The sequence below is a fragment of the Acanthopagrus latus genome, chromosome 19, assembly GCF_904848185.1.
Source record: "Acanthopagrus latus isolate v.2019 chromosome 19, fAcaLat1.1, whole genome shotgun sequence".
Lineage (NCBI taxonomy): Eukaryota > Metazoa > Chordata > Actinopteri > Spariformes > Sparidae > Acanthopagrus > Acanthopagrus latus.
This window is the reverse complement of record NC_051057.1, coordinates 19,537,211-19,548,435: the sequence shown is the minus strand read 5'-3', so window position 1 is coordinate 19,548,435 and position 11,225 is coordinate 19,537,211. Positions and strand designations below refer to the sequence as shown.

At 42.6% G+C, this 11,225-nt stretch overlaps 1 long non-coding RNA gene across 1 annotated transcript; it reads right to left on the bottom strand.

Annotated features, from left to right (window-relative positions):
- Window positions 1-261: 261 nt before the first annotated feature.
- Window positions 262-3,800, bottom strand: LOC119008563. The gene is made up of 2 exons (XR_005071453.1): window positions 3,483-3,800; window positions 262-1,426 (listed from the first exon to the last, which is right to left on the bottom strand). It is a non-coding gene; the product is annotated as an uncharacterized LOC119008563 (long non-coding RNA).
- Between the last annotated feature and the right edge of the window lie 7,425 nt (window positions 3,801-11,225).

The following is an 11,225-nucleotide window of genomic DNA, read 5'->3' as shown; positions in this document are numbered from 1 at the left end:
GACTACAGCGACTATAACTACTAAATATTAATTGGAGCAGCTTTCAAAGGGGCACATATTTTTTTGAGATGATATTCAAACTCAGAAGTTTAAGTAGTTCAAATATAAAAGAGGGAATAACACAAACTCAGAAACATTTTTTTTCCATAACTGAATAAACAAGCTGTTGTCAGAGGAAAATAATGTCCACAGAACAGTGTTTGAAGCTGAAAAGGTGGCAGGATCTGCCAAATTTAAACAGAGTACAGTATGAAATTGTGATGTCCTTTGAGGTCAGTTTATTTATTCAGTTTAATCTGTCATGAAAGCAAATAGCGCTTGTTTATTTATTTTATTCAAGCATAAAAAAGTCAGTCAATGAAGATCTTTCTCTTCTGATTAAAAGGTCTGACATGGTGCTGCTTTAAAAGATAACAATATGTATGCAGGATGTTGCTGAAAAAGAGCAGCAGAATCACAACAATTCTCAACGAATGCAACAGATTCGGTCTGAAATGCATTCGATCGACGCCTTTGGGGCACAAACATTTATTGCTAATACAGGGGAAAGGGCTTCCAGTTGGAGGCGACTGGCGAGGAGAGTGCAGCAGATGTCGTGTTAAGGTGTCATGTGTTCCCCGCTGAGATCCAGATGGCTGCACCACAACACAGGCGGTGGGGTTGCACCAATCGCACACCCTGGGGAGGCAGATTATCATGCCAGCACACACGCACATCGAATTCGGGAATGCAATTTACATGAGCTGGTGGGGGGTATTTGGAACTGTGGGTAAGACTGGTTTTTGTCGCTGTTTGTTATGCAAAAAACATTAAAAAAAAAAGTTCTGCTTGTTGCTCTAAAACTTATCCCTTTGATCCCACTTCAAAACTAGGAGTCATGAATTAAAAAAGAAGCTGGCTCAGTTGTGTCTGGCTGAGCCAAATGCCAAGGAGAAGAGACAGGAGACAGACAATGCTAATGACGGCTATATTTTATAATAGAGAGAATTGATTTCCATAAATTGGATTCATAATTGAAATCGTGTCCTTAAAGAGGGGGGGGGGGGGGGGGGAAACAAAAAAAAAAACACCCGGGCGTTTCTGATTGAACCTGATGAGTCAGTTGCTAAATTGAATGTAATCAAAAGTGACATTTTAGACAACCGCCAGAGTTGGAAATGTCCACAAGATGGTGCTCTGGATGGGCTTATCAATATGCATGGTGACAAGCGAGGAAGTGGATCTGAGTGTGTGAGTGAGGGGCGCAGAGGAGAGAGAGAAGAAGAAGAAGGAGAAGGAGAAGAAGAAGAAGGAGGAGGAGAGAGAGGCCCCCTGAATGCCAATAAGACGCTGAAGGCCTATTTGCAGTATGTCATTCCCACCGCACAGCTGGGTTTTTCACTCTGACAGGACCAGCAGCAAAAGGTTACAGCACCTGCACTCCTCCCTGTGACAGAAATAAGAATCACAGTGTTTGTCTGCGCCGGAGAGACACACACAGCAAGTGTTTGCCTATGCAGATTTGCTTTTCACAGCCATTTTTTCCCAGATAGCAGCGGCTGTCACGACCCGCACGTCATGTTTTTCTCGCAAAAGCCTTGACGGTGATTTATACTTTTCTCTCACCTTCATCCTATTCAACTTTTTTTTTTTTTTTTTTTTTTTTGGAAAATAAAAAATGAGTGCCTTGGGGCGCAGAGGACATACATTATCAGCTTGAATGTCCAATTGAAATATGTTTTTTTTTTTCAAACGATTAAAGCTCTTTTTCAACTGCTTGGTTTTATTTGATCCGTCAAAAGAGATGGTGATCTATTCAGCAGGCTTTGAAAGAAAGACATTGAATTAACGGGCGCAATTATAGTGTTTGAAAGGTCAGGATGCCATTGAAATGAAATGATTAGTCACGATAAAATGTCATGAGAAAATATGAAAAGTTAATTTGCCGGGACTGTTGAACAGGTATAATGTCTCATGCTACAAATCAGATAAATCCAATGCAAAAGACAATATTTTAAGGGAAAAGTTCACCAAAAAATGTTAATTTGATTATTATCTACTCACTCTGATTCCAGTGGAAAGTCTGATGAAGTTTTATCGTACACAAAAAAAGGTTTTTTGGACTTGTTTTGAAATGTAAAACAACCAAAAAACACACACAATCTGGTTTTGTGCAGCTGTTCTCTGCAGTACCCTTTCAAAAGCAAGTGCTGTTTGGCAAAGATTATCTGGTAATTTGAGGAATTTTTACAGATCTAGCCTTAAGACTCCCGAACTGATCTCAGACTCATCTGGGCTTTTCCGAGCTGGAACAACTCATGAGAGTGTTACAGCCTCTTAACACAAGTGGCTCACCACAGAGACTCGAAGATTAAACAGATGCCAGAGACAGATCTCAAGTGAAAAATTCAAAGTGTATTAATTTATTTGATGACTTATTAATTTCCGCTGTTAAAGAAAAAAGCAATTTGTTAAAGTCTTGCAGAACAAACAGTGCTAAAGTTAGCTGGCTTACTACTGTTGACCGTGACTTAAAATCTCAGCTCCAGTTCTTGCTGAAGGACAGAAAACCCGTGTTGACAGTGCCTTCCCACTCTAATCTCCATTCTGTTTACGTCTACTTCCCCATGAGATCACGTGAGTCACGTCATATATGAGCCCAGCTTCAGCCTGCAGAGCCAAGAGGCCAGAGAGCTGAAGCCACGCCCCCGCTGCTGCACAAAGCAGCGTTCGTTGTTTTTTCAGAATGTGTTAATATCGGACATCTCTCATGTTCAGATTGCACTAAATTCTACACTGCACTTCCTCTGGTCCTCATCAACAAACCTAAAAAGTGTGAAGTAGATTGGATAAACGGTTCTCGAGATACGTGAATCGCAAACAGACATAAAGGGAGTCAGTGCTTGATAAACGCTCTCAGCTACAGTGGAGATTTTTAGCTTTTAAAAGGGTGCAAGTGATGCTTTTTCTCAAATCGTTTGAGATCTTGCAGCTTTTGGAGATTTGGATTACAACAGACAAGCTGAACGGAGCCATTATATGTTTTTATTTCGGTTGCTTTTTTGACCTTTCAAAATAAGACCCCATCTAATTCAGCTGCTGAGAACGCTGTTTTGTTGTGAAGGTCCAGAAATATTTTGCGAACTACAGAACTTCACCTGACTTTCCATCAGCACAGCGGTCAGTAGCTAATGACTAAATGTTTTCAGTTTTTGGGTTGAACTTATCTTTTAATGGGTTTGCACTCATGAAATTCTCTTCACTGAAACACATTCTGTCAGCGACAGAACGCCGCTCCCCTTCAGAAATGGAGCCCTTTTTTTCCTGTTTGAATCTCCCTCTAATGTCTTCAAAGGCATTTTGCCAGCAAGTTAGACAGCCAAGATTCAAATTATGATTAAAGTTTGCTCTTCGGAGTGACCAAAGTTCAGCTGAGCAAATGTCTCGGTGTGTCTCCACAGGTACCCAAAATTCTCCTCACGCTCTGACGCCTGCAGACTTACCTCATGTGAATCTGCAGGTTTTCTCTTCAGTCTACAGTGTTGCAGTCAAGGATTTTGCTGCCCTCGCTGTTGTGACGGCCCCCCTGCCTGGTTCACTCTGCTCCTGCTTGCTTTCTCTCCAGGGCTGCAGACCGATCGGGAGGTTAATCAGCGACATGGTACACACCTGGGCCCAGTGTGCATACAGAGCCCGAGCAGCAGCAGCAGCACGTCGTCGGGTAGATCTCACCACTGATCTTTGCGTTACAGCTTTTGATTTCCTTGTTGCTTGTTTTTACCGCACAATCAGATCTTTGGTCATCTGACCCCTACGCCACCGACTTTACAGATTCGTCCCATCTGTTTGTTTCATTCCAATGCAAAGTCTGAATCTAAATGCGTCCCAGTGCGTCTGCTCAGGGAAAACATCAATGTTTGCAGCAAATGAATGTTTATATGGCACGTCTCTGAACTTCACCACCAACCACAGCAGCTGATTTAACAGATTAGGGGACTTAAAAAAGGGGAAGGGAAGAACTGGCACGCACGGCATGCTCACAAAGACTTCTATCAAGCACAAATCAATTGAATGGAAACAACAGTGTTGTTCCACAACACAAACCCTGCATAGAGTAAAGAGAGAGAGAGAGAGAGAGGTAACAGTTCAATACTGCGTCTCAGTCAGCATCAGTGGTCAGAATTGCCTAGTTTAAATTTCCAGCTTCCAGCCTTCAAGCGTTCCAGGTGCTCGATGCCAAAAGAGAGCAAACAACTCGTCTGACCGTAACAAAATGTCTCTTTGGCGAATGTTCACACATTTAAACCCTCTGCAGTGCAGCCCTGTTACATTATAAATGACACAGAGGAGGGAAAATGAGGTACCAGATTTTCATTTTACAGCACTTTTATACACATTTCAATGTGTCTAAATATTCCATTCACAAACATCACACAAGTTGTGACTTGGATGACCGTTCCATTACATTTTTCCGTGTCAGAGGCCATTATTATTTTTTTTCTAGTTCGAGTACAATGGAATGCAGCAGATGACACTGTGACGTCAGGTTAAAACCATTAACACCACTGACTGATAGCAACCCAACAGCTAGAATACATTTTAGCCATGTACCTTTTCTGCAAACCCTGACACAAAATTCTTCAATTTTCAGTTTTATGTAGTGACATCGCGGTGCTTATGATCTGGATGGGCTAAGGCACAAAAAACATTTGGTCAGGGTTCAGGATCATGTGTTGTCTGAAAATATCTGTTTTGGTCACCAAAAACTCAGCCCAAGATGTCACGAGTTCTTGTCAAAAATACTGTGTTTTGTCGCCACAAACATGGCTGGAATGTGTCCCAAAATATCCAGTTATATCACCCTTACAAATTTAGAAACGCAGTCTCAAACTGCCGTGACACAGAAATGTTTCAGAGCCTTTGACGCCGACAAATGTGAAAGTTTCAGTGGTTTGCAGGAAAGTTAACTACCAGTGTGTTTTTTTATCCCGGTGAGCACAGAGGTAATGTTTAATTAATGTAATTTATTCATGTTGATTCGGAAAACTTTGAGCAGAAGGGGAAGAACATAACAGATGTTCACTTGTTGTCTGCTAAGTTCTTGATGAGGTGTAATAAATCAATCCTCTCCCTGATCCTGAAGTCGATCCCTTTGCCATCTTGGAAGTGAAACGAGAGAGAGAGTGCTACTATCGGACCAACATCACACCTGGTGGGGTATTGATTGTCGATTCTTTTTTTTTGCCTGTAAAAACAACAGTCACTTGTATCTGCCAAGCCAATAAAAGCTTTCCCGGATCCTGAACTCGAGGCTCAGCCCGGTCCACATCCTTTTGCCACCTTGGAACTCAAATGAGAGGAAACAAAGTATTAAATTTAGCTTTTATGTTACTTTACTGAGGACAAGTTTCAGCGCAGAGGCATTTCTGCAATAGCCTGTTATAATTTAATTACATTTTCTCCACGTGTTGCTCTTAACACCTGGGGTACAGTCGCAAAGTCTTCATTTAGAGGCGTCTTTACTGAGTTAATTAAAGTATTTAAGTGCAGACGTGATTAGAACGCTCTGACTTCCCTTAATTCTGGCACAGACAGGTTATTTACTCCTTTATACTTGAGAGACTGGCCCTCTGCGATTCACTGCTTCAGGAAAGTATAAAACAAACAAAGTCTTTGCATCAAGGTCAGGGAAGAAACAGAATTTGTAAGACGGTGCGGATGCAGCTCTCGGGTGTCTGTAGGTCTTTGCCTGGAGGAAAAACAAACAGACTTAACTTTGCCAAAATCCAAACCACTAAACAAGCGATTTATAGATGCGCTGCTGGAAACTGAGGACATGAAACTAGGACGAGTGGGATGAAACTGGACTTCTACGTGTCCATTGGATGTATGTAACAAAGCCATAAAAGAATCAGCTCTAAACTAAAATCAGTCAAGATGATCCGAATTTTGACATCTTCTCACCTGCAAATCATAAAGACCGAATGCTTAACATTTACTTAATTTAAAGGGCTGATGTAGAACTCCTGAGTTGTGCTGGAAGCTGGTCGCGGGTTCACAGCCCCTCACAAACATATCCAGTTTACCCAGAAGAGCTGTATGTGTGAACACAAACGTCTGCAGTATTTGCCCTGGACTCTACCCTGCCAGCCCCGTGTGTGAACAGAGCACACAGTTGTCCGGAGACGACGACGTGTAGATTGGTGCATAACTGAAACTGAAAGAATAGAATTTTACAATCATTTTATAGGAAGTTAATGAAGACACCTCTGAACTGGGAGGATGAAGAGATCCGAGAACTGTGTCTCAGTTCAGGGTCGGAAAAGGCCGGGTCCTTCGAAGGTTGCAGACCCTGAAATGACAGCGTACCTGTTACCTCACATCCTGCCTCCTGCATGCTCCGCCCCCTCGCCCAATATGAAACCTGCCATGGAGGCTGGAAGCGGCTGGTCAGACAGAATAAGGTTGAGTATTTTCACCGTTTCTGATTAAAGAAAAAAAGTCTCCTGCAAAATTTGTTTGATGCTTAAAGAACAAATTATTTTGTCATTTTTCTAGAAAGCAAATGTATTAAGGTTACTCATACGCATTGTTTAAAAGCCTTGGAGTGATATTTCACCAGGTTCTATTGTAAGTCCATAACATTTTGTTTTTTAAAGTCTACCAAAAAGAGTTTATTTAAAGCTTTACTCTTACTCAGGAAGCATTTTGAGGACTTATCTGCCACTTCTTCTAAACATACTTGCACTAAAAAAACGCCCCGACTCAAACTTGGAATTGCTTCAGAGCAAAACTCGCTACTGACCACTAAGAGTTTGTAAGTACAAGTCTCGGTGCTGAGCCGAGGTGAGTCCCCCCCGTCAGGTCCACGCCCTGAACTGCATCTGGATCACAACCAAATGCCAAAACAAACACACCCGAGCCCCCCGCACCTCTGTTTTCCATCTGCAACAAACCACCAGAGCGTCAAGCCACTGCAAGCTGTTTGGCTCGTAGGGAATGAAATAGGCTTTACACTTGAGAGAACACAGCACACAGAGTGGCTTTTTTTTTAATAGGACCCCGGGCACATAGCTGGAGTCGCTGGTGAGGGCCCCACCTGCGGGTGCCGTGGGCCGGCTTGTGGCTGAGCGATGGGGTGGGGGGGGGAGGAGAGAGGAGCACGGCTCAGAGGAGATCTGCAGAGGAGCGCCTGCTCGCTTGTCAGCAAAGTGGAGAGAGGAGAGAGCTTTCTGGTACACCTGTCAGACGCATGAACAAAGTACATCTGTTCATCCCCTCCTCCGCCGTCAGATGTCACAGTCTGAAAACAGGGCTCTCTAAAAACACAGCGCACTTCTTCCTGCCTGCGTCTGACTCTCCCTGGCCTCTTTGTTTCACACACACACACACAGATGAAGAGAAAGTGATGCAAGACGCGTTCAAAAGCAAATATACCGTTAACAGCATTATGGAATTCATCCCGTCAACAGAAGGCCACCAGGCGTCTCCCCGTGGTGGTGCAAGCATGCAAATCTCTAATATTCAAGGCCGCGCCGAGAAATTATAAAATTTTAATCACTGCCCGGGGCCAGAAAATATTTAAACAATATGTAGATTTTTGTTTGGAAAAAAAAAAAATTTCACAGGGTGATGTATCAGCTGGCAGCAGAGCAATCGCAGCAACTCACCCGCCAAAATAAAAGTCTGGCAATGTACTGTTCCTACAAAACAGTGGATGTGTTGACTTTTAGGTTTCACTTTAGATTCAACTTTTGGGTTTAGAGACAAAAAAAAAAACCCAAAAACCTCAGGTTATCTTGGGTGAGGATATTTTAGCTGAAAATACATTATTTTGGTTGCCACAAACACAGCTGGACATGTCCTAAGGTCTTGTTAAAAACACCTGGTTTTGTCACAACAAAGCTGGCTGGTGTTCCTGTCAAAAATGTGTGTTTTCTGTTGCCAGAACATGGCTAAAAATGTCCCATTGTCTTGACTTTATCAGCACAGACATGGCTGGAGATGTCCCCCAAGTCTCTTTTAAAAACATTCAGTTTTGTTGCCACAAAAGCATCTGGACATGTCCTAAAGTCTTGTTTAAACATCTGGTATTGTCGACACAAACATGGCTGGAGATGTCCTGACTTCTTATTGAAAGTAATTGTTGTTTTTTTTTTCCCGTATCGAACACGATTAAAAATCCTCAGAGGTTTGGTTACAACTACCCATTTTTTGTCACCACAAACACAAACACAGGCGGAGACGTCCCGACTCCGTCTCCAACATATCCAATTTTGACACCACGACAACGGCTGGAGATTGTCTCCTACATCTCCATTAACCTCCAGTGATGTCACTGGCTCGCCAGCCTCTGTACCTGTGTATCCACCACTTTCTCCTCCATGTTCTGGGTGTTCAGGTGTGAATCAGTGGTCTGAAGAGAAGTGCAGATTTTATCCTGGCTGGCAAAACAGCAGTTCAGTGCATATTTCCTGAGAAACTGAGAGTGTCATGGTTGAGTCGCACAAGAAAGAACATCTATAAGTTTTGTCTTAAAATGTATCAATAAATATGTTCAAACTTTTTTTCTGCAGATACAAATTTGTTTTGTGCGGAGCTGTGCCAAACCCCGGAGGCTTCGGCACAGCTATGCAAAACTCTCACTAAATCGAGTTTTGAGTTTCAAAATGCATTTCTCTCCAAGGTCTCGAGTTTCATTTCATGCCAAACTCAGAGCAGCTTTTATTAGTTTTTATTTCAAATCAGGGATTCCTGTCTTTGTCCTCGCTTTTCATATTGGTTTGAAATGGACTCAGATGGTCAGAGTCAGAGTTTCTAATGTTTTAACCTTTCATTCATAAATAAGAGGGATTTTCGTGTCATTTTTAACTTCAGTCGTTGCTGTTAAGTTGCAAATGTTTGATAATGTAGGAAAAGATTCAAAACCAACATTTAAGGAGCTTTAAAGTGAGTTTTTTTTAAAAAATTACTTTTTCCAGCTGTCGACATTCGAAATGAGAAAATTATGGAAATATTTCCTTCTTCGCTGGGAGTTTTCATGCAAGAAAACAAGATCTGAAGACTTCAAACCACGTGAGACCGGCATGATATTGTGAAATGTTAAACTTGTTTGTTTTCTCGGGCAACTTTTTATGTTGCACCATCATCATTTTATGTTGTTGCATCATTGAATTTCAAAGTTGGGGGGTTTAGCGGTGTGCTCTGGCGAAACTTAGTTCCTAGTTGCATTCCAGAAAGTCTTATTTGGGATTTCATCATCTTCTCCAGTCATTATGTAGAACTGTTGTTTACTGTTCGATCCAGGTTTGATGTATTGCGTTTGTCTTGGCGCTGAGCTGCTCTTGAGGTCACCGCGCTGAATTCCGTGATTTATCTGAACGGCTGCTGTGGACGTTCTCTTGAGCTCAGCGGGTTCCAGTTAGTAGATCTTTTCTTCTGTGACAGGCAGCAGATAACTACAGCACTACAGGGAGCGTATGAATGTAAATAATACAATGTGTGAATGTGAAGGAACGCATGCTCAGCAGAAAACCTCCCACAGATGTATAAAGAGAGGAAAAATATGCTTCTCATCTCTCACCACCAGTTTCCCAAAACCCAGGACTCTGTTCTCGGTCCGCAGTTGATATTTAGTCGTAAAAACCTCTTGTTGTATCGGATCCGGAGTCTTATTTTTCAGGGCATTTGAACACAGATGAGGTCTGACTTGAAATCACTTAAAGCAAAGAAACTGAAATCTGACCTCTTTGGCGTTTGCATTAAGCAGGCAGCCGGTGCCAAAACAACAAGAATTGGAGCCGATGGAGGAGTTTGCACAGAGGACAAGGACAAAGCGGAATGTTCTTCATGCCTTTCCGTAACGAGGCAGGAACGCTTCCAGAGGAAGGGCAATAAGGGAGAGAGCTCTGTGACTCAGGAGAAGAGACGGGGACGGACGTGAAGGGCTTGTTGATGAGAGGAAATCTCGGTGGAAGAAAAAGGAGACCCCGCCGTCCTGACTAGGGTGAGACGGGTCGGCGGACCGTCGGGGATCCTGGAGGTGGACGGGCCGAGCAGAGGAGAGGCTGCTGCAGGGGAGGATGACAACATGGAGCCCAGGCAGGACTGTAGCCTGGAGGGAAAGTGGTACCAGCACCGAGTTAATATCATATTCCAATAACCTGAGACAACGTGCAAAAACAGAACAATGTTATTATGTCTGCTGATAAAAGATGATGTGCATGGGAATAAAAAACCTGATGATCAAGGACGAAACAATGTGAATAATTAACACTTTGGCCGGCAGGGTTTGGAGCGAGACAAAGACATTTACTGAAACAATCATTTCTCTTACAGTAGGTTCAATAATTGCTGGGATTGCGGGAGAATAAAGCCAAAAATGTGTCCAATGAGGCAATGATCATCAAGAAGTTGGGTTGACAAAGTTATTTGGAGCAGAAAAAGCTCCAAACTGTTAGATGACTACCCAGACCATCTGTTGGAAACATCTGTCTCGACCTCCTGTTCCAACTGTCAGTGATTTTGGTGAATCTGGATCAAATTTTATGGAGAAAAATGTTTCAGTTTTTTCCCCCCTCTGATATCCTCCGGCTGCTCTGCTTCAACTCTCTGTGATTTACGGAGTTTCCTTAAAAGCAGCCTGTAATTGCTGCGGACTGCAGCTACTGTACAAGTTAGCTCTGTTAGCTGACGGCTCTTGGAGCACTGCCGAGGAGTATTAGTGTTCACACTGTTTGTCAGGGCAGCTTTGGACATCATGACAGAGGTGAAGAGACCAAAGAGGACACTGATTTGTATGTTTGATAAACTGAAGCGGCACCAGTTTGCACAAATGTCTATAAAACGTTTCCCCCCTTTTACCATCCTGCAAAATTCACTAACAATGATCCTGAAATGTCTCGCCCAGTCTAGTCCAAAGTTCAGAGTGAATCCAAAGCTGTTGATAATTCATGTGGTATACAGACATAGTTTTGGGCTGTTTTGAAAGCTAACAGTCAGAATTTCTTTTCCGAAGCTGTTTGAACACAGTTTGAACACAGTGCAATATTTATTATTTTTTTCTTTAAAGCAAAACAAGCCTGCAGATGACCTGTAACTGCCACTGTTAGCTGGAAAAAACAATGGGTCCACATCATGTTGACTTACATGGTCCAAGTACAAACATGGACATTTCTAAGGAAATATCCAGGTGCTTGGCAGACATGTGTCACTTCTGAGTATCAAATACTCCAACGTGGCAGTAA